We start from the raw sequence: 26,036 nt of genomic DNA on the forward strand, positions 1-26,036 counted from the left end.
ATTAATTTAGATTAAGTTTGATTAATAAATTAAAAATATTTATGGGTTTCATTTATTAGTAATTGATATTTTGTTTTAAAAAGTCAAAAATACATTAATATTATATTATTATTTCCCTCTAATTTTTTTATTCTTTTCCTTCATTATCATTTTTATACTGTTATTATTATGTTCGTGCTCATTAAAGTTACTAGCTAAATATTTTTTATTAAATAAATTTGATTAATAATTTATCAAAATTAAAATCGATAAAAAATACCTTAGTGCATGAAATATCAGTCAATGCATGATCCGAAGAAAAATTTATTATACATAATATTATTTTTTTAAAAAAAACATTCCTTCAAAATTAGAATTGATCAATAAAAAAATTAAAAGAGCAATTAAACTAGTATTACATTAATTTATTACTAGTTTCCAAATATTTTATTGATGAATTTAAAAATATTCATTATACAAATATATTATTATAAAACAAATTAAAGTTTGACCTGAATTAATTTAAGATTGTGAGTCTCAGTATATTAAGACAGTGCTAAGGAAATTTAATGTATTTAATTTTTCCTCCGTGAAAATATTGATGGACTTAAGCTTGCATTTGGATAAGAACCATGATGAACTTGTATCCTAATTGGAATATTCAAGAATAATTGCCAGTTTGATATATATCACTAACTGCACACGTTTGGATATTGCATATGCGGTCAACAAATTAAGTAGATTTATAAGTAATCCAAATAATGACCATTGGAAGGCATTAGTAAGGGTTCTTAAATATTTAAGATATACCTTAGAGTATGGATTACATTATACGAGATATCTAGTGGTACTAGAAGGTTATTGTGATGTAAATTGGATATCTAATACAAAAGACTCTAAATCCACCAGTGGATATGTATTTACCATTGGTGGCGAAGCAGTGTCATGGAAATCCATGAAACAAACCTGCATAACTTGATCAACTATGGAATCTGAGTTTATAGCCTTAGATAAAGCCGCAGAGGAAGCTGAATGGCTTCGTAACCTCTTAGAAGATATCCCATGTTGGGAAAAATCAATGTCTGTCGTAATGATATATTGTGATAATCAATCGACAATTGCAAGGGCACAAAATAGCTTGTATAATGGTAAGTCACGACATATTCATCGATGACATAATACCATTAGACAATTGATCTCTAACGAAGTTATCTCTATCGATTATGTCAAATCAAAAGATAACTTAGCGGATCCATTTACAAAAGGTTTGAATAGAGATCAGCACATCAAGAGGAATGAGATTAAAAATCTACAAACAAGAACATTCATAGTGGTAACCCAACCTTATTGATTGAAAATCCCAAGATCTTGGTTCAATGGGGCAACGAAATTATGAAAGTTCACGTAAGCACTTGGACTAGTTCCCCTCTCATTCCTAGAATGGAAAACTGTTACCTACGATATGCAGTGGGGTTAAGTTATAAACTTTTAATGACTCCTATACTTGAAAAAGTAAAGTACGGTAGGATACACTTTATAGGAGGTCACCTATATAAGTATGAAGATAGGTCACTTCAATGAAATACTTATGAATCCAAGATGTTGTCCATGGCCAAAACGGAAAAAACAGTGAGAATTATAAAGAAGTGAGAAAAGTTATTGTGTAGGTATCATTGTCTTGGTTTACACAAACTGTTGAATAGTTCAAGACATCATGTTCACTAAGCAGCCTAGTAAATTCGATGGTATTCTACTACGGAAGGTTCAAAGTCATAAACTGTTAGGATGTATACTAAAAGTCTAGCTTTTGGTATAAACATTTATCTAGAAATAAGAATCACATTGGTCAAATGTCTATATTTACGATAAATATAGTTGCTCAATTAATTTATATTGTAGATAACATGGTGTGTGGTGTCACACACAGAAGATCATGTTATCGGTTCCTTATAAATTATAAACAGTAGCTCACGACCAAGATGAAAAGGAACAAACCATTGGAAGGTTGTAGTGTAATTAGGTAGTAGTTTATCTTAACTATATAATTACACTAGTACACTTAGAATGTATTGAGTAAGACCATTAGAGGTCGTTTCTTTTATACTGACTTTATAAAGAAACAAAGACCTCAGTTATTATGGAAGTGTGTGCTCTTAATCCCAATATAATAACAAACACATATATTTGATATTTATTTCTTTAATTTATCAATGGGTGAGATTTAGTTCGATAAATCAATAAGCCCGGTAAGTTGGGAAATGATATCACTTATAGTGTGTGTTGTTGATTATAGAAGGAAACTGTGTCCTAGTAATCTAGGTTGAGAATGTCCCCAAGAGGAGCTCATAAGGATTGTCATGTTAAACCCTGCAGGTGGACTTAGTCCGACATGACGATGAGGTTGAGTGATACTACTCTTGGACTAAGATATTAATTAAATGAGTTGTCAGTAACTCACTTAATTAGTTGACATTCGACATCTTAAACACAGGGAGACTAACACACTCATAATAAGAAGGAGCCCAAAAATGTAATTTGGGATTGGTGCGGTAGTTCAATAATAGTTCTTTAGTGGAATGAATTATTATTGATGAAATTAAGTTGTGTGTTCGGGGCGAACACGGGATGCTTAATTTCATCGGGAGACCAAAATCAATTCCTCCTCTCGGTCCCTATCGTAGCCTCTTGTATATAGAGATTTATACCCACCACATACCCACCTTCTTACCCATCCAATGGGACCGGCCAAGCTAGCTTGGAACCCAAGCTAGGGTCGGCCAAGACCAAATGGATGAGCCAAGTTGGTGGCCGGCCAAAGCTTGGGTCCCAAGCTTAGGTGGCCGGCCACTAGAATATTAAAAGGATTTTTTATTAAAATTATTTCTTATGTGGATATCATGATTTAAAATAGAGTTTTAAAATTAAAATTTCCTTTTATAGCTTCTACAAAAGATTAAGAGAAGAGATTAATCTCTTTCCTTATTTGTAGATTAAAAGGATAGTTTTAATTTTTAGTAAAAACTTTCCTTATTTGTAAATCATCCACATGTTTAAAAGAAAGTTTAAAAATTTGAAATCTTTCCTTATTTGTTGATTAAAAGGTGAATTTTAAATTTTAAGAAAACTTTCCTTTTTAAACATGTTCATGATTTAAAAGAGAGTTTAAAAATTAAATATTCTCTTTTATAAGTTTCTACAAAAGATTAAGAAAAGATTTGATATCTTTCCTTATTTGTAGATTGAAAGAGATTTTAATTTTTAGAGATAACTTTCTTTCCACATGTTTAAAAGAAAGATTTTAATTTATAAAATTTCCTTTTTATTAACCACCATGAAGGGAAAAATTATTTGAGAAATTTTTATAAATTTCCGGAAGCAAATTAGGAAGTTTTAATTCTTGTGTGAATTAAAATTTCCTTGATTAGGAGTAAAGGTGGCGCCATTATCATGATGAAAAGAAAATTATTTTTAATTAAATAAATTTTCCTTTTCAATGGCAAAAGAATTAAGGAAGTTTTTATTAAATTTTCCTTATTTGCCAAGACCAAGGATTATAAAAGAGGGGGTAGAGGAGGCTTCATGGTAAACAACTCTATTATTTTTCTCCTTCTTTTCTTCCTTGGTGTGGCCGGCCCTTCCCTTTCTCTTCTCTCCATCTTTGTGGCTGAAACCTTCTTTTCTCTTGGAGATCAAGTGGTGGCCGGATCTTAGCTTAGAGAAGAATGAGAGAAAGCTTGCATCCCTTGGAGCTTGGTTGGTGGAAAAGGATCTTCTTCCTTTGAAAGTCTTGCTTGGCCGAAACTTGAAGGAAAGAAGAAGAAGGTGGTTTGGTGGTTCTCGTCTCGGAAGATCGTTGTCCACACAACGTCCGGGATTAGAAGAGGAATACGGTAGAAGATCAAGAGGTCTTTCTAAAAGGTATAACTAGTATTTTTCCTTTCCGCATCATACTAGTTATTTTTGGAAATAATACCAAATACAAGAGGCATGCGATTCTAGTATTTCGAATTTATTTTCGATGTTGTGTTTTTTTTTTCCTTGTGATTTGATTGTTCCTTTCGTTTAACCTAAAGTTATTTTAGGAAATTAAATATTAGCTTTCCTTAAAAGGTTTTGTCTAGTCGGTGGTGGTTGCTCCCATATCCAAGAAGGTCATGTGTCTCGCCACGTCAGTACTAGGAACCAATTATGGAAATTAATATTTAATGGAATTAATAACTTAGGTGATTTGGATCGAACGTGTTAAGTTCCGCAGGAGATCCAAGTCAAAACCTAAAAGAACAAATAGATTAAACTTTGGATCAAATGTGTTAAGTTCCGCAGGCGATCCAAGTTTAATTTAAAAGAACACATGGTAGCTAGGAAAAGGTTCAGACCTTTGTACAAAATTTTTGTACAGTGGAACCATTAGGTTTTCCGAGTAGCAACCAACATAAACTACCTCTCTTGATGTAATAATTTTTTTATTGAACTATCCTTAGGTGATAACATGCATGCATTAATTTTCATTTATGTGGAGGATTGTTGGAAATTTAAATTGAATGAGAAATTAAATCTAGATCGTTGGATCAAGATTGACAAATCTTGTTCATCCAACTTGAAAGGTTTAAGTGCCCTTTGGATGGCTTAATCTCATTCATTGATTCTGAAAGGGGGCATCTAATAAAGAGATATCCTATCTCTTAGGAAAGAATACGATTTACATCATCAAATTAAAATAGATGGATGAGATCTAATTGAACCAAGAGGTTCTTATACCCCTTCATTTAGTATAAATAAGATCCCTCATATCTTCATTTCACTCATTCAATTCCTTCTAAGAAAAGTAAGAATGCATTCCATACTTCCATTGGAGAGTTCAAGAAGCTTCTTTGGTTCGGAGGTCTTGCGATTTGCAGTGCTGTTATCGCTAGAAAAAGTCGTTGTATCTTGGGAGACAATTACCATGTTCCGTGAGCACCGTGTGCGGGGTAAATTCATCTTAAAAAGATAGAGTCTAACTCTAGCATCTACTTCACCAAAACCGTCATTATGCCCGTGCGAGATTGCACCACCACTACAAGATCCCAATAGTAGCTGCTCTACAATCTCAATAGTTAATGATGCATGTAAGGATGATATTATTAAGCTATGCCACTCTTTTATGTGGATCATTATTCTCAGTGACTCTTCTAGTCATTATATTTCGAAAAAAAATTCTTTAAAAAATTTATCTTTGGTAAGATTAACTATTGGAATAAAAAAGAAGAAGTGTTTATAAAAATACTTCTTTTCTTTCATTTGGAAATTATTATAAATATCAATTAACTCAACATTTGAATTATTTGAGTTAATCCACCTTCTTATTTTTACCTCTAAGATCTGAACTCTATTATAAATAATAATAGGAACAGAACATTATAGAAAGGATAGATGTATAGAATCTTTCAATGAGATAGTGCTCTTTTCAATCTCTCAAAATAGAATCTCTTCCAAACATATATGTCATGATTCCTTACTTCGACAGGGTGGAAATATCTAAATTTCACTACTCTTTTAGAGATTTTTCTAGAACCATTGCCAATAATAAGGATACTAAGTAGACGACACAAATTTGTATCCATTTTGAGAGATATTATGCATGTATCAAATATATCATGACCAATGCCTCAGAAGATTCTTCCACAATGAGTTTGAAAAGTAAGATTTCGAGTAAGTATTTCTAGAATCTTCTTCTGTCAAAATATTGAGTAACTTGTTCCATTACTATAGACACATCTGAGATTAACAAATGCTCGGGTGTTCCTTTATTCAATCATTTTCCTTCTTCTTGTTGCTAGATATCTCATTCGCATACATCGTCTTTTTGTTCCTTGAGCCTCTAGTGAGTTACAAACAGAGTTAGAAAAGATTAAATCTTTGATGATTCCATCATACATGATGAAGTTGTAAAAAATTTTGTATAGGTATCGTACATCTGAATCTGAATTGAATTCTTTCTAGTTAAAAAATCTCTTTCTAGTTGCTCTAGAATAATTAGGAGATTTTCTTGAAAAAAATACGGGTTTATGCTTCTGGTGGAAACATGCTATTGGTTAGTGGTTCCGCTTATGGGGTCAAATCAATACATTCTAAGAAGAAATATTTGAATATCAATCTCACCAATCTTAGAAGTATCATACAAAATCCCAACAATTGAATTGTTTTTTTGAGAAATACGAGACATCTAAACCGTACAAGTAAAGAGATATATTCATTGACAAGAAAAAGAAAAGGGGTGAACGATAATTAAATTGATGAGAAAATAGAATCTTTGGCACAAACAATGATTTGGTTGATGATGAAGAAAGAGAATTCTTGTTTTAGTTCTCCACCTTAACGATCGAAAAAGAAAAAAAGATTAATCAAATTCTATTAAGTTTGACTCATAGTGATCATTTATCAAAGAATGACTCTGGTTATCAAATGATTGAATAACCAAGATCAATTTACTTACGATACTTAGTTGACATTCATAAAAAGTACTAATGAATTAAGAGTTAATAATCCTATTTAGCAGAAAGATAAATATTCCTTGCTCATTATCAGATAATCACTTATTTACAAACCCCAGTGAGGCTAATAGTTTTCATTTCTCATATCATGGAAAACCCTTCTCGCTCCATTTAGCCCTATCCACTTCTAGGGGTATTTTAGTGATAGGTTCTATAGGAACTAGACGATCCTATTTGGTTAAATACTTAGCGACAAACTCCCATGTTCCTTTCATTACAATATTTCTGAATAACTTTCCGTATTCGTATTACAAGCCTGAAGGTTTTTTTATTGATGATAGTGATAGTGACGATAGTGATTATCGTGATGATATCGATATCGATATCGATGATGACCTTGATCTTGATACGAAGCTCCTAGATATGATGAATGTGTTAACTATGGATATGCCACCGAGTATATACAGATTTTATATCAATATCACCTTTCAATTCTCATTAGCAAGAGCAACGTCTTCTTGCATAATATGGATTCTAAACATTCATGATTTGTATGTGAATTACAAATTCTTCGATCTATTTCAGAACTATCTCTCTCCAGAGATTGTGAAAGATATTCTACTAGAAAAATTCTTGTTATTGGTTCGACTCATATTTTCCAAAAAATGGATCCCACTCTAATAAATCCGAATAAATTAAATACATGCATTAAGATACGAAGGCTTCTTATTCAACAACAACAAAAGCATTCTTTTCCATTCTTTCATATATTAAAGGGTTTCACTTGGAAAAGAAAATGTTCCATACTAATGGATTTGGGTCCATAACCATAGGTTGCAATGCACGAGATCTTGCAGCACTTATTAATGAGGCCCTATCCATTAGTATTACATAGAAGAAATCAATTATAAAAACTAATACAATTAGATCCGCTCTTCATAGACAGACTTGGGATTTGTGATCCGAGGTAATATCAGTTCAGGATCATGGGATCCTTTTCTATTAGATAGGAAGGGTTGTTTCACAAAATGTACTTCTAAATAATTGCCTCATAGATCCTATATCTATCTATATGAAGAAGAAATCATGTAACGAAGGGAATTCTTATTTGTACAAATGGTACTTTGAACTTGGAACGAGCATGAAGAAATTAACCATACTTCTTTATCTTTTGAATTGTTCTGCCAGATTGGTCACTCAAGATCTTTGGTCTTCACCCGAACCTAATGAAAATAATTGGATCGCTTCTTATAGATTCGCTGAGAATGATTCTGATCTTGTTCATGACCTATTAGAACTAGAAGGTGCTCTGTTGGGATTCTCACGGATAGAAAATGATTGCAATCAGTTTGATAATAATCAAGTGACATTTCTTCTTTAGTCCGAACCAAGTAATCAGTTAGATATGATTCAAAACTATGAAAAATACAAATTGGAGTTAGAAGAATAGGAAGAGGACATTGACCCACAACAAATGGAAGAGAATGTATTTGATCGCATAGTTTGGGCTCGTAGAATATGGCGTCCTTAGACAAATCTATTTGATTGTATTGAAAGACCAATTATATTGGGATTTTCCTATCGGGTCAGATCATTTCGGGGCAAGCGGAGCATTTATCATGAAGAGCATGAGATTCAAGAGCATGAGGAGTTCTTATAGAGGGGAACCATGCAGTACCAGACACCAGATAGAATTTCCAAAGAACAAGACTTTCGTCAAATAAGCCAATTCATTTGGGACCCTGTAAATCTTTTTTTTTCCTATTCAAAGATCAGTTCTTTATCTCTGTGTTTTCACGTCGAGAATTCTTTGCATATGAAGAGATGTATCTATGTATACACACTAGTTCATCGGGAATAAGCAGAAAAATACTACGAATTGTTGAATCATCGCCAGAAATGGCTTAGAAGTAAGAGTTCATTATCTAATGGATCTTTCCGTTCTAATATTATATTCAACAATTATCAGTATTTATCAAATCTCTTCCTATCTAAGGGAATGTTATTGTATCAAATGACAGAGACAGTGTTGAGAAGGGGATGACTTTTCCCGGATGAAATAAAACATTTGATTCATGTAACAGGATAAAGATTTCTCATTCCTTAGCCATAAAGATATGTGGCCATGAAAAAGGGATTAAGTGAAACAGGATTGGCCGGGTGGTAGAGTCGTGGAAATACTTTTTATTTCATATTTTGAACCTTAGCTTCATGGAACAATATGTTACTGCTGAAACATAGAAGAATTGAAATCTTAGATCAAAATACTATGTATGGATGATATAAAATACCTAAACTATAAGACAAGTAAGCCTCTCCAAATCATACCAAGGGCCAGGTATCATATATGTCCCCAAAATAAAGAATCTTAAGTACTAGAAGAAAAGCACCTAAACCTAACAAAATTAAGTGAATACCAAAATGCTACGTAGTCATTTTATTTTGATCTTTCCATACATAACCGAAGAATGAAAAAGATTCTTCAAGAGTCTCGAGTCCAAGAAACGCATGATAAATATCACAAAATCCTAAGACTACAAAGGAAATTAAGTGAAGTACTCCAGATACGAAGTAGGGAAATCAATCCTTGTTCATACATGGATTTCTCTAGTACGAAATGAAAATTTTCAAATAGGTTCATTGCTTCGACCCAAAATACGATTAATCTGGCATGTGCTATGTTAGGGCTGCAAACGAATCGAGCCGGCTCGCGAGCTGTTAGAGTCAGCTCGAAAAATATTTGATTCATATTCGAATTTATCGAATTCGAGCCGAACTTGAACATGTTCGAACTTTTTTCGAGCCGAACTCGAGCCCAAATTATATTGTTCGAGCTGCTTGCAAGCCTTAATATTTATCAATATAAGTTAAATATATATTAAATAAATAAATTTTGAGCCTTTCGAACTTATTTTCCAGTAATAATTCGAATAGTTCGCAAACATATTCGAATATTTGGAGCCGAACTCGAACCCGAGCCCTAATTCGAACCGAACTCGAACTAAACATTTTGAATTTTTCGAGCTTCGAATCGAGTTCGAACTCGAATATACTTATTTCTTGCCGAATTCGAGCCTTAAATTTTTCTGCATATTCAGCTCGATTCGATTCGTTTACACCCCTAGGCTATGTGAGCTCCAAGTAGTTTATTGGACAAATTAACCTGGCCCACCAAGCAAAACCTGTGGTTTCTTGGTCACGACCAGTTAATGTTAAAGTTTCCATTAAAGAGCATTTCCACATGGTAGAACCTCCTAAGGGAATATAAGGGTTTTCATGAGGCTGATCCTGAGCCGCCATCCAAGTATGAATACCTTCGTTTAAGAGATTATTTTTGGTGTAGAAATTTCAAAATTCGAGATCTTCCACTACACGTATTTCTTGGGAAACGAAATCATAGGCACGTAGATTCAGAGCCAGACCAACTACCCCAATAGCACTCATCCATAAACCAGTTACGGGTACAAATAGCATAAAGAAATGTAACCAACGTTTATTAGAAAAAGCAACCCCGAAGATTTGGGACCAAAAACGATTAGCAGTAACCATTGAATAAGTCTCTTCGGCTTGAGTTGGGTTAAAAGCACGAAATGTATTTGCACCGTCACCATCTTCGAATAAAGTATTTTTTACAATAGCACCATGAATAATACATACGCTTAATACTTCGGCACTCCCATCATATGAAATGAGTTTAACGTCTATATATGAAACCCTTGGAAAAAGAGGATAAATCTAAATATCGTTATTACGCCAAAACTTGGTGCAAAGAACCAACCAGATTGACCCAATGGATAAACGATATGGAAACAAAAACAACAATTGAACTAGAAAATACGATTGCATTATAAAGCCGCAATTGAACAGATCGAGCAAGTTCGAATTAACGTAACATGAAACCTATTAGTCCGAAAATACCATGATGAGTAAAATTTCCTTGTGCTTCAGAACCCCATAGTAGCAACAAAGAATGTGCTAAATTATTCAAAGGAGTAGAAACTACAATGGTTAAAAAATTACAACCTTCCAAATAGGAAATGAAATTACAAAAGTTGTACTTGTAAACCAACCTCCTAAAGCAAAATAAGCATAAGGAAAGAGCAATAGGCGAGATCAACCTACAAAAATGAAATAGTCTATGTAACTAATCATCCATAATATCAAATAGATCATTTTCTTCTTTGGTAAATTTATCAATGGCTATAGTCATAGTGATCCTTCTATTTAACTACTTCAACTATTTCCGAACACCTCATAGCATTTCCAAGGCATGGGTTAGTTCTCATTTTTTAGTTTCATGATGACAAAAGACAAATACGCTCGTCCTCAGCGCCCCCCGCCAACCTATCTTAGGTCAACATGAAAAAAAGTAAATTATGAGCGACTATTAATCTTTAGAATAATGACTAGCACATAAGAAAGACATTTACCTCGACTTTGCCGAGATTCGAACCCCAGACATCATGATAACAACATCTCATGTGCTAACCACTAGACCGTCCGAAGAGGACAACTTTTTTTAGTTTCATTGTGGCAAAAGGCGAATACTCTCGTCCCCAGCGCCCCCGCCAACCCGTCCCAAGGCCAACACAGAGGAGGTAAATCACGGACGACTACTAACCTTTGGAATAATGACTAACACATAAGGGAAGTATTTACCTCGACTTTGTTGAGATTCGAACCTTAGATCTCATTGTGACAACACCTCATGCACTAGCCACTAGACCCATCCGAGGGGACTCTTTTTTTAATTTCATGTGGCAAAAGGAGAAATCGCTCGCCCCCAGCGCCTCCGCCGCACCCGACCCAAGGCTATCACGAGGGAGGTAAATCACAGCATCCTAAGTAAGCATGTGGCAGGTAGGGTGAGTTGCACAGGGACCGAGAATTTACGCCCCGACTACCCTGAGTTTCGACCCCGTGACCTAATGTGGGTATCCTACCATTTTTTTAATCGATACAAACCCGGATCTCGCAGATATTTCGATTCCATCCAACGATGATGCTATAGCTTCAATCCGATTGGTTCTTAACAAATTAGTATCCGCAATTTGTGAGGGCCGCTCTAGCTATATAAGAAATCCTTGATTATGATTAAGGGGGGATTTTTGGATTCGGTTACTATTCTTGAATTAAATAAAAAAAGCAAAAAGGTAAGTGCGGGCATATTGATAATATGTTATTATATTACGTGATTTCTTGGTATCCTATGTAAATTCTTGATATCTTAAATATACAATTAATGAATACGATTTTTGATTCATATTGGTGAGTTGAAAAAGAGATAGAGATGATTGAATCAAAATAATTTCTTTTATAATTTATCTTAATACTTACTTTTATAATTTTATTTATATACATTTCTATACTAAAAACTATAGCAAAATTACTATAATCAAATAAAACTTTAATAAAAACAAATAAGTATTTAAACATTGAATTGCCCCATGACTTGTATTCTAGAATATATCCTTCGAATGGGTCAAATAAAAAATAAAATTTACTATCTCTAAAATTATAATGATAGACGGGAAATAAAAAATTCTCTCTTATATTTGGTCTATATTGTATTGTTTGGAAGAACCAAACAAAAAGTACACATTTTTATAATTAGTCCATTTTATTTTTAGTTATTTTGAACCATATAATTTCTTTAGTTTGTAAAATCATTTTTCTCTTACCTAAAGGATATGAAAAAAATTATAGAATAAATTATTAATTATGTAAATTTTATTGATAAGACGTATATAAGAATAAAATATAACTTTTTAAAAACTCAGACAGAATCTTAATAGACCTCACAATCTGAATTTCTTAAAATTTAAAAATGGAAGGATTTTCATTTTTGATCTGAGAAAAAAATAAATTTCAATTTGAGATATAAGAAAAGTAAGAATAGTTATAAAAAGACTAATCGAATCAATAATGATATAACAGAAAATATAATATTTTTATTAACTTAACCAATTGTCAAAAGAAATAAATAGAAAGTACACTAATTAGTAAAACCGATAAAGTCACAATTAACTAATTGAAAAGAATAGTCATGTTTGTAATCTTTAAGTTACCAACAAAATAAACTATACCATTTAATCCCCACTTAATCAAATATATATATATATATATATATATATATATATATATATATATATATATATATAAAATAAATAATACATGATGTAGAACTTAAAATTTATTACTACATAATATTTTTTCTATGCTCTTTTCTCAAAATTTCATGATTTATTAGTTTAATGTCCCTACCATATGTAGACATTGCTTATCTCAAAATTTCATGATTTACTAGTTTAATGTCCCTTTCTCATTTTATAAAAAAAAAAAAAAAAAAAAAAAAAAAGACAAATTGCTTATCTTCAACTGATCAAATTTCTCATCTTTGTTTTCAATATTAGATTAAATAAGGTTAATCATTCAATCCTCAAGATCTTTAGATTCCATGATAACATCTAATCGCCCCTCTCATTTTGTATATCATTTAACATGTGTTTAACTTCTAAGCATATCCCTAGTCGTAAACCTCTTAAAACAATTTATGTTATGCCACATTATTATCACATCAAAAGTTAAAAATATTACTTCATTTAAAAATCACTCTATTATCATAAAACCTCTCTTTTAAAAAAACTCTAATTCTTTTAAAATTCTCTCTCTATCATCTCTCTATTATTTTTTTTTTATAAACTTGATCCCAAAATTTTGCTACAAATTTATAAAAAAATCTATAAATCCCACCTATGTAATTGGAGAAAGAATTTATATTGAGAGATTTATAGCATAAATTTCATGTTATAAACCTCCCACTGCATATGCCCTAAAGTCTATATTCACAAATAAAAATTAAATTTTTTATATTTCATTACACTTAATCAAATGAAAATAATTTTTTCATTACTTCCTCATCATCTTACTAAGTTTGATCAGATGTAAAACCGTATGTTAGAGGTCATCTCAAGTCTTATGCTTCTCTAGATGATACCGTTGTTCTAAAGCTGGTAAGTTAAAATAAAATTTCGCTGAAAGCTCTTCAAAAAAATTCTCTGTATTTGTATCGTTGTCTACTTCAAAATCCTTCCAAGATACAATGTCTTTGGAATATTTGTTCATTTTAATGCCCTTTAGATACAATTTGGTATCTTTTCAAATCATATAACATATAATCGATGTAGATTAAATAGTTCTAACAATTTTTTTCAAAAAAATAACATAAAATCGATCTAAAGTTTCAGGTCGAAATAGAACTATAAAACAATAGACGAAATAAAGAGACAAATTCAATTGGATAACTACGCAAAGACGCCTGCCTGGCTCAGAATAAATGAAATATCTTCTCATTGATACGACCTATCTCTGAAGTCTGACATGCGAAAACTATGTTTCATCATTGATTAAGGCAGGAATTAGGGCAAACGAGAGGGAAAACCGCAATTGAACTAATTTAAAAAGTCCAAATCAATATAAAAAGGGCATCACAGAAAACTCTTTTAATTTGCTTACTTTGGGATCAGAATTGGTATAACAGATTCAGTCACAATACATTCAGAAACACGGACCATAATTTGCATCATATCCCAACTCGCGAAAATCACTAGATACTGAACGATCGAAAAAAGAAAAAAAAAATGTATAATAAATTACACGGTATTCGTTATAAAATATAAGATGGATCATCAGAGGTTTGTGATGAATCATGGGAGTGCAACCCCATCATATTGTTGCAGTTTTTAATTCTCTTCTTGCTCATCAACTGATCCACCCACAATAGTTTTACTGAAACCCCAAAGCAAAGAAGAGAAAGTAGTAGGCGACGAAGAATAGGGAAAAGAATGCAAACCAGCAAAAGAAGCTATGGCCGGCAGGAGGTCTGCTCTGTCTTGTTGAGCTATCGCCGCCCAGATGTGGGAGATTGATATCAGGAGAGGTATTTATAGTGATCAGAAGAAACCCTAAATCTAACTGGTTTGGATCAATACAACTAGACCGGCTCTGTTCGGTTTGTCTCCCCAACTGGCCAACTCGAACCGGCTAACTTATCCACTATTGCGAAGTTTAGTTATTAACACCATCACATCAAGACGTTCGTTTCGATGACAACACTAGATAACTAGATCATGAGATTCTGCGAGTTTGCGTAGATAGACACTTATTATTAAAAATTAATAGTATAATTTATCTTCTTTATATGATACTATGGATAAATTGATGAGACAAACAATTAAATTATCTTTTATCACGTAAATTAAATTATAATAAAAATGAATTAAAATTAATTTGATAAATTTTGAATTTAAAATGTAATTTCTAATAATTTAATAATGAATATTGAAAATGTTATCTCAACTAAATGGTTAGGGATCAACTAGTCTTATTTAGTTGCGAAATGATTTGAGTTATTGGGGAATTATACCTAATCTAATGCAAAGAATGAGATTAGAGATATCTAAACATCTATTCGAGGTGTAAGCGAATATCATGATACAATTAGAGTCACTCTAATTAGTTTAGGGGATTGGATTTAGCTATTTGATGCATATGAAGATAGTCAAATTGTATATGTTGATGCAGAACTTTGATTGAGATGAGTGACACGACGTGAGAGTTATCTGACACATGTTACACATATAGAGGTGGGTACTTCTTGACTTGTTTTTATAGTACTTTGACCTTAGTGCATAAGTTATGTTTAGATAGGTTGTTGTGTTTACCTCAACTCCATTCATATTATTTCATAAGCTTGATACTTGGTTACTTGATCTTTGATATGATCAATTCCATATTTATACACTCTCGTTTGTCATCTATAATATCTAATAGCTACTGAATATCTTGTTTATTTACATTTATTATTCTATATACATGTACTTGACATGCTGGTTATACTGTGGCATAGTTGTTTGCTATATCTATTGTGATGATTATGTTGGTGCAATTTATATTAATGATCTAACTCATATTTTGATGAATGACAAATATATTAAAGTTAGAGTGTTTGTGGTCTAATTGTTTTACCAAGTGTGTAGAAGTTGACGGACCTAAATGACCTGGCACCAGCCTGAAATCTAGCTAGGTCTACGGGATCCGATAGCTGGTGCGAAGTCCAGATATATATGTCTGCGAGACATGATATCTGGCAGGAAATTCAGTTGGATCCGCGGGACCTAACAACTAGCAAGAATACCTAGTGGGTCAAAGATAAGTCAAGCGACTGTAGTTGGTAAGTGGAGGTAAGCAACTGGAGGAGAAATCTAGTGAGAACGTGTTTTCGGTTGAGGGAACTGTATATGTCGGTCTAACTTAGGTCCACTTGAGAAATCTAAGTTGAGACTTTGACTAAATTCTGATCTCGAGAAGGCAAAATCTAATTACAACTATTATTCTACTGTATTGTGCTAACTTTATTTTACAGGATAAACTTATTTTTTTTGCCTGAACTAACCCTTTTTTAGGGAAGAAGTTGATGAAAAAAAAGTGTTCGGGGGCCCGGATCAGCTTTGCCCGAGCGGCCTACCAGGCACCCGGGCGGTCCCGGCGCTCAGGGTTGGTCTAGGCATCCGGACCATAAAAATCATCCATAAGCTGAGTTAGAGCGCGCCAACTGGTTGAACCCACGTCAACAGTCCAGCCACCCAGAGGGGGTCCGGGGGCTTGGAGGTGGATAAACTTGATGGATCAAGTTTCGACGAGAGATTGCCATGTCAGCGACGGTCCAGACGTCTGGAGGGGTTCCAGGAGCTCAAAATTGTCCTATATAAAGTCCTTCAACCAGCAGCTTCACAACAACATCTGCTATAACTTTCGTTCTTGCGCGTTGCTCCAAGAAAGTTTCGACGATCCTGAAAAGCCGCTCCGACATCCGACGATTAAGGAACTTGATTTATTCTTTCTTCTTGTCGATAATTTTTCAGTTTATAATTTGTGTACTAAAGCTTTGTAATTCAAATATTCGAATTGACAGTGACAACCCAACGAAAGTGATCGATGATTCCGGTCTTGAAGTAAGAATCATCATAGGCTCTGAATCAAGTAAAATTTGGCCTTGTTAATATTGTTTTTGTTTTCTTTATTCTGCTGCTTACTCTCGATTTTCTGAAAAAAGCAACGATCTCTATCCCCCCCCCCCCTCCCCACCTCTCTAGCGTCTTTACGATCCAACAAGTAGTATCAAAGTAAGGGCACTCTGAATTGGTAAAATCATCAATCAAGTAGGAGGTACCTTTTTTTTAAATATGTATATATACACACACACATCGTTTTTTCACTATTAGTCAGAATTAGTAAAATATCTCATTTGACAAAATTTATTATAATATTTTTTGTTATGTTTTTATTATTTTTTTCTCAAAATTAGTGTAACACCATTCGAACCGGTCTTTATTCATATTTCCTTCCACACTACTTACCCCAAGACTTAGTCTTGGAATTTCTCTGTAAATTTGTGTTGTGTATGTGAAATGGAGTACAAAGAGACACTCGGGCAGAATGTCAACCAACCACCTCCATACGAGATATACAATAAGGATGAATTCAATTTATGGATATAAATGGAAAGCCTCGTCCTGATGAATGACTTCAATGGTGGTATGACGCTGAAGCAATCTTCTCAAAACTCCGAAGCAAACCAAAAGATAATAAAGTTAATTTCATATTTATTACCTAACAATATTACATGCATGATAGGAAAGATCAAAGATGCCCGTGAGTTTTGGACTCGCCTGACCAAGTTTCATTAGGAGCCATTGAAGCTAGAGAAACAAGACAAATGAATCTAAGCTCGAGCTCAATCCAATGGAGAAGCCTATAGAATCAGAGGTCGAGCTTAAGGTTAGTAATATTTATCAAAATATCTCTATCAATAGTAATTTAAATATTATACATGATAGTTTAGAAAATTCTTTTATAAATTTGCATGATGATTTAGAGATTCATAAAAACACTCCTATAAGCAATTTAAATTTAGTTAAATCAGAAAATTTAAAATTAAATAAATTAATCAATAAAACATTGGTTGCAATTAATTTAGAAAATTTGAATTTAAATATATCTAAAAATTTAAATAATAATTCAAATTTAAATAGGTATAAAAATTTAAGTGATAACAATGATGAATTCAATATAGATAATATTAATAAATTTCTTAATAAAATATTTGATAATCTACATAATGTCAATCTAAAAATTTATATCCAAAACAAAAATAATTTAATAAATTAAAATCTTAAGAATAAATTTATAGATAAAACTAATATAATAAATTCAACTATAAACATGCGGATAACATTAAATACTTTAATAAAATCAAAACCAAATCTAGTAAATTCAAAATTAACCATTAATAAAAAGTTAAACATTAAGGATAAATCTTTAAAAAATGATAATTTAAACAATTTAACTCATTCAAAATTAAAAATTAATAAAAACCTAAATATTAAATATAATCTTTTAAACCAAGATAATTCAAACAATTTAATAAATTAAAAATTAAAAGAAAATTTAAATCAATGACCATTTAACTAACTTAATTAATTCAAAATTAAAAATTTAAATTAAACGTAAATTACAATTAATTAGACCTTGACTAAAACTTAATTAAACTCAAATTCAATAATTCAAGGGACTCCAAATTAGTTGATACCTTCAAAATAATAATTTACCCGGCTGAGTAATTTGGACTAAGTTAAAAAGGAGCTAAAAGTTTAACCTGATTAACAGTATTGAAGAAATTTTGGATGATAGTAGGTTAGAGAAACTATATCTATGCATGTCAAAGAACTTCGATTTGGTGCATTTGGCTTAGTGGAACTAACTAAAGCTACCCCCTACTAATCCTAGCTGATCATTAGACCAAAGTTTTGTACTAAGTTCAATGGGCGGGACTATTTGAAAAATTTTAAAGACATGGTTACTCTAATGATATCCAGGTGACTTGCCACAACTTAGAAGTTTATCCAAAGAATACATGTTTGTTAAACCTAAAGCTAAATTTGAATCTAACATAAGTTAAATCAAATTCTAAAATTTAACTTAACTCATCTTACAAAATCATAGAATTCTCTAATTGAAAATATAGATCGAGTGATGAATAAGGATTGAAATAAAAATAAATTAACATAAATTAAATAAAAATAAATTAACATAAATTAAATTAACATAAAATAAATTAACATAATTAAATTAAATTAAATTAATTAAAATAAATAAATTGATTAAATTAAATTAAATTATAATTATAATTAAAATCAAATTCACACTTAGCTAAAAGTTTGTTTCTCCTAATTTTCTTTAGGAATCTAAATGGATATTAGACAGTGGTTGCTCTCGACATATGACCAGAGATTAAACAATATTCATGAAATTAACATTCAAAAGACTAGGAACAGTTGCCTTTGAAAATAATGATAAACTAAAGGTAATTGGAATATATAACATTGAACTAAAATTAATTTCATTATTAATGAAGTACTCCTTATTGAAAATTTTAAATTTAACTTACTCAGTGTTAGTCAATTATGTGATTCAGAATATAAGATTAGGTTTACATTCACTGAATGCTTAATTAAACATATGAAAGGCCTTACAATAAAATTAAAAGGACTTAGGAATAATAGCATTTATACAATTAACCTATCCAGCTCCCCACTTAAGTGTTACTCGACACAAAAAGAGGAAACCTGACCGTGGTATAGGAGAATGTCCTACACTAACTTTAGAAACTTCATCAAACTAAATGGCCTAGTTAGAGGACTACAAAAACTACTTAACTTAGACTCAACAATTTGTAATGCTTGTCAACAAGGAAAATAGACCAAATCAACCCACAAACCAATTAATCAAATTCAAACCAATTCAACACTTGAATTATTACACTTAGATTTATTTGACTCACATGAGATTAAATCTATTAATAGAAACTTATACTGTCATTAATAACTAATGATTACTCAATATTCACTTGGATAAAATTCTTAAAAAATAAAGACAAAATATTTGAAATATTTAGTAATTTTTGTAAATAAATTAAAAATGAAAAGACTCAAAAATCAAAAGGATTAGAGTGATAATGGTGAGGAATTGAAAAATCATAGATTTACTAAATTTTACTTAGAAATGGGTACCATCAAGAATTCTCATGTCATAATACACCTCAACAAAATAGAGTAGTGGAAAGAAAAAAATAGAACTCTCTAAGAAGCCACTAGAACAATGCTTAATGAATACCAATTATCAAAATATTTTTGGACAAAAGCTGTTAGTACAACTTATACAAAATATAACAATAATAAATAAGAAACGTAATAAAACTCCAATTGAAATTTACTATATATAATAAATTACTTAGTATTAAATACTTTAAGGTATTTGGATGTCATGTTTACATATTAAACACAAGAGAATATCTAGAAAATTTTACCTCAAAAGTAGAAAATAGAATCTTTGTAGGGTACTCCCTAAATAGTAGAGGATATATAGTTTACAATACAACTACTCTAAGAATTGAGGAATCAACCAATGTAAAATTTGATGAAATTACTAACTCTAAAGAATTCAACTCAACACAACCTCAATACCAGCCAATTGATTTCGCTAGAACTAGCATTGATCTAGGGGGAGCAAGTGAAAATCCAATAGACGAAAATGAAGTTGAACAAAATCAACCACAAGAAAATAAACAAACACAAACTGAGCTTAGAATAATAAGAATTAGCTCAACCACCTAATTGAATAAATTATAAGTGACCTAGACTTAAGAGTTCAGACTAGATCATCTTTCAGAAATCTATGTTAAATATCTTTAATTTTTAAAATCAAACCCAAAACAGTAGAAGAATCCCTACTCGACTCAGTCTAGATCATTATCATGCAGGAAGAATTAATCCAGTTTGAAAGAAATGAAGTCTGGGATTTAGTACCATTACCTAATAATAAAAAGTTAATAGAAACAAAATGGGTATTTAGAAATAAATTAAATAAAGATGAAAAATTATTAGAAACAAGGCTAGACTAGTAGCTAAAGGATTTAGTCAAGTAGAGGGACTTGACTATGATGAACATACGCTCCAGTAGCTAGACTTGAGTTTATTAGAATGCTACTTAGCTATGCAACCTATAAAGGATTTAAGCTTTATCAAATGGATATTAAATCTGCCTTCTTATATGGGTTAATAAAAGAAGAAGTTTATGTAGGTCAACCACCTCGGTTTGAAAGTATAGATCATTCTGACCATGTGTTTAAACTAAAGAAAGCCTTATATAGTCTTAAACAAGTACCTAGGACCTAGTATGAAAGGTTGACATCCTATCTAATTTTCAAAGGGTTCAACTAAGGTCAAATTATTCTAACTCTATTTGTAAAATCAGTCAAACAAGATATCTTCATAGCCCAAGTATATGTAGATGACATAATTTTAGGTTCAGCCAACTCAGAATTTTTACAAGAATTTATAACATTAATAGAATAAGAATTTGAAATGAGTCTAGTAGGTAAATTAATTTATTTCTTAGGATTATAAATTAAATAAATAAATAAAATAAATTCTATTTACTAACAAAAATATATCAAAGAATTACTTTAAAAAATTTGAAATTGAAAATACCAAATAAATAAAAACACTAATGGCAACTAACACAACCTTAGATAGCGATTCAAATGGAAAACCCATAGATCTAAAATATTATAGGAGTGTCATAGGCAGCCTTTTATACTTAACTGTAAGTTGACCTGATATTTTATTTGTAGTTAATATGTGTACTAGATACCAAATCTATGCTAAGGAATCTCACTTAACTAATGTAAAAAGAATTTTTAGATATTTGAAAGGCACACTAAATATAGGAATTTGGTACCCTCTAACACTTAGTTTTGAACTAATAGGTTACTGACTCAGATTATGTCAGCTGTAAATTATATCGTAAAAGTATAAGTGGTAGATGTCAATTATTTAGACCATCACTTGTCAGCTGGTTTAGTAGAAAATAACACTGTATTGCATTATCTACTACTGAAGTCGAGTACATAGCAATGGGCAAGTATGTATCACAACTATTATGGATGATGCACACATTAAAAGATTTTAACTTAGAACATAAAAATGTAAAAATTCATATTGATAATATCAATTTAATTAACTTAACCAAAAATCCAATGCATCATTCATGAACCAAGTATATTGAAATCAAACATCACTTTATTAGAGATCACATCGCCAAAGGAGACATTGAACTCTACTATGTTGAGTTCAAGTCAAATTAGGCTGACATTTTCACTAAACTATTACCAAAATTTAAATTCAATAATTTAAGAAGACGACTGGGAATGTGCATAATAGACTAGGACTCTTATTATCAAAAAAATTTTCAAGTGATTTGATCTAACCTTGTTACTGAGTGCGCAGGTTTGGCTAACCCTAGTTAGGATGTTTGATTCCTGATTGGTTGAAGACTGGATGTGTGATTCTGGTAAATTGGGATGTTTGATTCCTGATAGGTTGAAATCTAAATATGGGATTCTAACAAGGGGCAGGATGTGTGATTCCCGATTGAGAAAACTGGATGTACGATTCTGGTAGGTTGGGATGTGTGATTCCCGATTAGAGAAGACCGGATGTGTGATTCCAGTAGACCAGGATGTTTGATTCCTAAAGTTTAAATGTTTGATTCTAGAAGGTAACTCTACACCTGGTAAGTAGAGGTAAGTCACTAGAAGAGAGTGACTAAGTGTGAACGCGTCCCTGTTCAAAGGGACATTAGGCGTCGGTCCAATATAGGTCAATTTTAGAAACCTAAATTGAGACCCTGACTAGATCATGGTCTCGGAGAGACATGGTCTAATTACTATTTATTATTATTGTTAGGATCTTCGGATGGCTAGAGAGGGGGGGAGTGAATAGCCTCCTATAAAACTTAACTAAATTCTTCAATCAAATCGTTAGCGCAGCGGAAATATGCACATGAAAATCTAATACAAGGAAAAGAAAGACACACACCACTAACACCAGTATGTACGAGGTTCGGGGATAACATACCCCTACTCCTCGGCGTGTCCGTAAGGTGGACAATCCCTTGATCTTTCGGTAGATCACACCTCGGATATATACCGGCTAAAGATTTCTCCTTCTCGGTGGAGTAACCTCTCCACAAAGTCTCAGAAGATATGTAAATAAAGCACAAGACTTACAGATCAGTGGCTAAAGAGAATGAAGAAAAACGCTCACAGCCACGTGAAGATAACAGTTAAACAGAGCACAAGAAAGAAGCACAGCCAAGAACTCAAAGCTCAGCACCCTTGCTTGATCGACCGAAAGTTCTCTTTTTTTTCGAACCTATCTTCATCCTTCTTCTTATGCCTCTACTTCCACTGCGTTCAGCCTGTCCCGAATTGCTGTCAACCTGCACCGAATCCCTATTGCAAGCTACGACAACGCCAATCACTCTTCCTCCTCCTCTGGTTCTCTGAACTCACACCAATAGAACCCATGGTCTTCACTGGGGTCTCTGAGCTCGAACCAATGAGCAAGAGTCAAGCTGATTCCCAACTGATCGTAGCCAGATCACAGCCTGATCGCAACCAGTAACCGTTGATGCTCCAATTGCACCATTTGCAGCGAAACACAGTAGAAAGAACCCTTTGTCTTATTCTTCTGATGGAGCTTAATTTGAATTTAAGCATTGGCATGATACCTGCAACCTGCAACTTAAAAATCTAACAACAGATGGTTAAATCAGATGGATCAGAAGTTGCAGAGAAATAGCAGAAACTTCAGACAGTATTTGGATCGGTCAACAGATCGATCCACAGCTTGTTGGACCGATCAGGCTATGGCTTGATCGGTCCAGGAGAGCTCTGATCGGTCTGTGGACCGATCAGGCTATAGGTGGATCAGTCCACAGACCGATCCCCTATACTCTCTCCCGAACTTCATTGCCTCCTGATCGGTCTCCAGACGGATCAGTAAATCTCACAGAGTGTTACTGATTGGTTACTGATCGGTCTACAGACCGATCAGTAATTCTCACAATGAGTTACTGATTGGTTACTGATCGGTCTGGTGACCGATCAGATAACCATAGTATCACTGGATCGGTCAACAGACCGATCAGTGCCTATGTAGGTAGGTTTAGAGCTTCCCAGCCCTAAACCCTAAAGTCTTCCTGGTCTAGAGAACGAGCTACCGAGCCCTCTCTGACCTAGTCCGGAGAACGAGCTACCGAGCCCTCTCCGACTTAGTCCGGAGAACGAGCTACCGAGCCCTCTCTGACCTAGTCCGGAGAACGAGCTACCGAGCCCTCTCCGACCTAGTCCGGAGAACGAGCTACCGAGCCCTCTCTGACCTAGTCCGGAGAACGAGCTACCGAGCCCTCTCCGACTTCGTCCGCTACCGGGCCCTCTCTGACTTCGCGTGCCAAGTTTCCATACTTGGACTTTTCCCTTCCACCTGATCAACATTGATCAGTAATCAATCTGAGTTTAATTAATATCTGATACAAACTTAAATCAGTGTCAACATCAAAACAATAGCCAGGTCAGACCGTATCAACAATCTCCCCCTTTTTGTTGTTTGACAACACGATTTAAGTTTAGATCAGAAATGCTCATATTTCCTTAATTTTAGGGGAATCAAGATCCTCCCCCTAAGACGAATACAACACTAAGGAAGTCAATAATCCTCAAGGTTATCCTCTCCCCTAAAATCAAAACTTCATTCATCTCTAAACTTAGTCATCTTCTCCCCCTTTGTCAAACACCGAAAAGGTGCGAATTAGATAATAAGACTCAAAGGACTCCCCCTTAACCCATACTGTCTCCTTCTTAATCCACACAGAATTCCCTCTAAGTGTAATATCGGACAGTAAATAAGAGACAATCAAGATATGGCATATGAAAAGCATATAAATAGTCAATAAGAACTGGAAAATAAAGAGATGCAAGTAATAGAAAAACGAGTAGCATAAACAGCTAATATGCAGGTCAGACACAGTATCTATCAAACAGTATCTGAAACGTAGGCAGTCAAAATGACCAACATAAAACAAAGTGTATCAATCAACATCCTCAATATGAGGAGCATCATCATCATCTGCTGGAGGAATGAATCCCTGAGGCGGCATGCTCGAGGGTGGATAGCCCGAGTAATACTGCGGAGGTGGGTAGCTGGCCATCCATCCCAGAAGCACCTGCTGCGTCGCTAACTACTGACTGCGTAGACCATCGTAACGCTGGTCAATCCGAACGCGCAGCCCATGGAGCTTAGCAGCCAGTAGCTCATCGTGCTGATCAATGCGGCTCTCTAGCTCAGCAATATGCCAGCGCAGATCAGGATCTGCCTCTCCATACTCAGCAGCAGCAGGAGGAGGAGCAGCAATGGGAGCAGCATCAACCTGTTGTGGAGGTGCCCGTGGTAACTCACCCAGTGCTCTCCCGTCCTTCCAATGAACCGCCCCATTCTGTCCTATGATGCCAGACTTGGAAAATGCACGTTTTCCAAGTCTGCAGTCCTGCCTCACCATCTTAACTATCCTTCCCTTGGAGACATCAATCTGTAGGGTCTCGAGCCAATTCGTAATTATATGCCCATAAGGCATATAAACTGTGAAGCTGTTAGGCTCACTATAGGAGACGATAGAAGAGTAAATGCTCGACATGATGTCAAAATCGAGATGCCGACGCAATCCATAAAGCATCAGGCAGTGATATGGTCGGATCTCTGACAAGGGCTTGGATGTGATTGGCAGAAGGCAATTTGTGACAATCTTAAAAAGAATGTAATCTGGGGCAGATAGTCTCAGGGCTGCAAAGGTAGGAAAATCAACATCTAACTCATCCTGTCCACCCGGTCTAGGATGTCCGAAGAAATACTCATAAATGGAGTCAGATGAGACATCAAATGGAGAAGGTAAAGGGTCTGGTAAATTAGGATATATGGAAAAGATATTTCCTGAACACCTCCGGCAGGCTAGTTAGTCAAAGAAGGCCGAGAAAGAGAAATCAACAGTTTGCTTAGCAACTCTAGTTCTATAATTAACATCATTAGTTTGATGAAGATTATTATAAAACTCGGATACTAAGTCGTAATTGATGTCCCGTTCTAAGTAGACTAGAGAATCAAGTTTGTAATAGGCAATTATTTCTGACACAGATGGACAGAATTCATCCATGAATTTTCGATCCACAGACCTACAAGGAAGCAGTTTGAAGGTTCTTTGTTTAAAGGCTTCTTCAAAGTGATGGTTTGGAAATCGTCCAGAAACGGATGGTTAAGGTCGGGAGGGAGCCTTAGATTTGGATTTCTCAGTTGACGACTTAGAGGTTCCCTCACCAGCTTGTTTCTTCCTAAAGGTTTAAAAAAAAAAGATGTGACATGGACGGGGCAAATAGGTGAGCACGGAAAGCACCAACAGCCGAGAACCAAGCCAATAACACAGATACGATGAGAAATGAAAAATGAAGTGCCAAAATGAGTAGAGCTCAGGGAGAATGGAGTTACCTTGGTGCCATATCTCTCGGAGAACGAAGAGAAGAGTTGAGGCGTAGGAGGGTGTCGGCTAGGGCTTCGGCGTGCAATGGGAAGAGAA

At 33.6% G+C, this 26,036-nt stretch overlaps 1 long non-coding RNA gene, 2 other non-coding genes and 1 pseudogene across 3 annotated transcripts; all 4 read right to left on the minus strand.

The window, feature by feature from the left end:
* Positions 1–9,676: 9,676 nt before the first annotated feature.
* Positions 9,677–10,674, minus strand: LOC121990098 (annotated as a pseudogene).
* A 3,097-nt stretch (positions 10,675–13,771) lies between these two features.
* LOC121993451 lies at positions 13,772–13,870 on the minus strand. The gene has a single exon (XR_006115294.1). It is a non-coding gene; the product is annotated as a small nucleolar RNA R64/Z200 family (small nucleolar RNA).
* A 58-nt stretch (positions 13,871–13,928) lies between these two features.
* Positions 13,929–14,370, minus strand: LOC121990100. Its single transcript, XR_006114453.1, has 2 exons — positions 14,305–14,370; positions 13,929–14,217 (listed from the first exon to the last, which is right to left on the minus strand). It is a non-coding gene; the product is annotated as an uncharacterized LOC121990100 (long non-coding RNA).
* On the minus strand, positions 14,136–14,224 carry LOC121993442. Its single transcript, XR_006115286.1, has one exon. It is a non-coding gene; the product is annotated as a small nucleolar RNA Z199 (small nucleolar RNA).
* Positions 14,371–26,036: the final 11,666 nt, after the last annotated feature.

This window comes from Zingiber officinale, chromosome 6B (genome assembly GCF_018446385.1).
Source record: "Zingiber officinale cultivar Zhangliang chromosome 6B, Zo_v1.1, whole genome shotgun sequence".
NCBI lineage: Eukaryota > Viridiplantae > Streptophyta > Magnoliopsida > Zingiberales > Zingiberaceae > Zingiber > Zingiber officinale.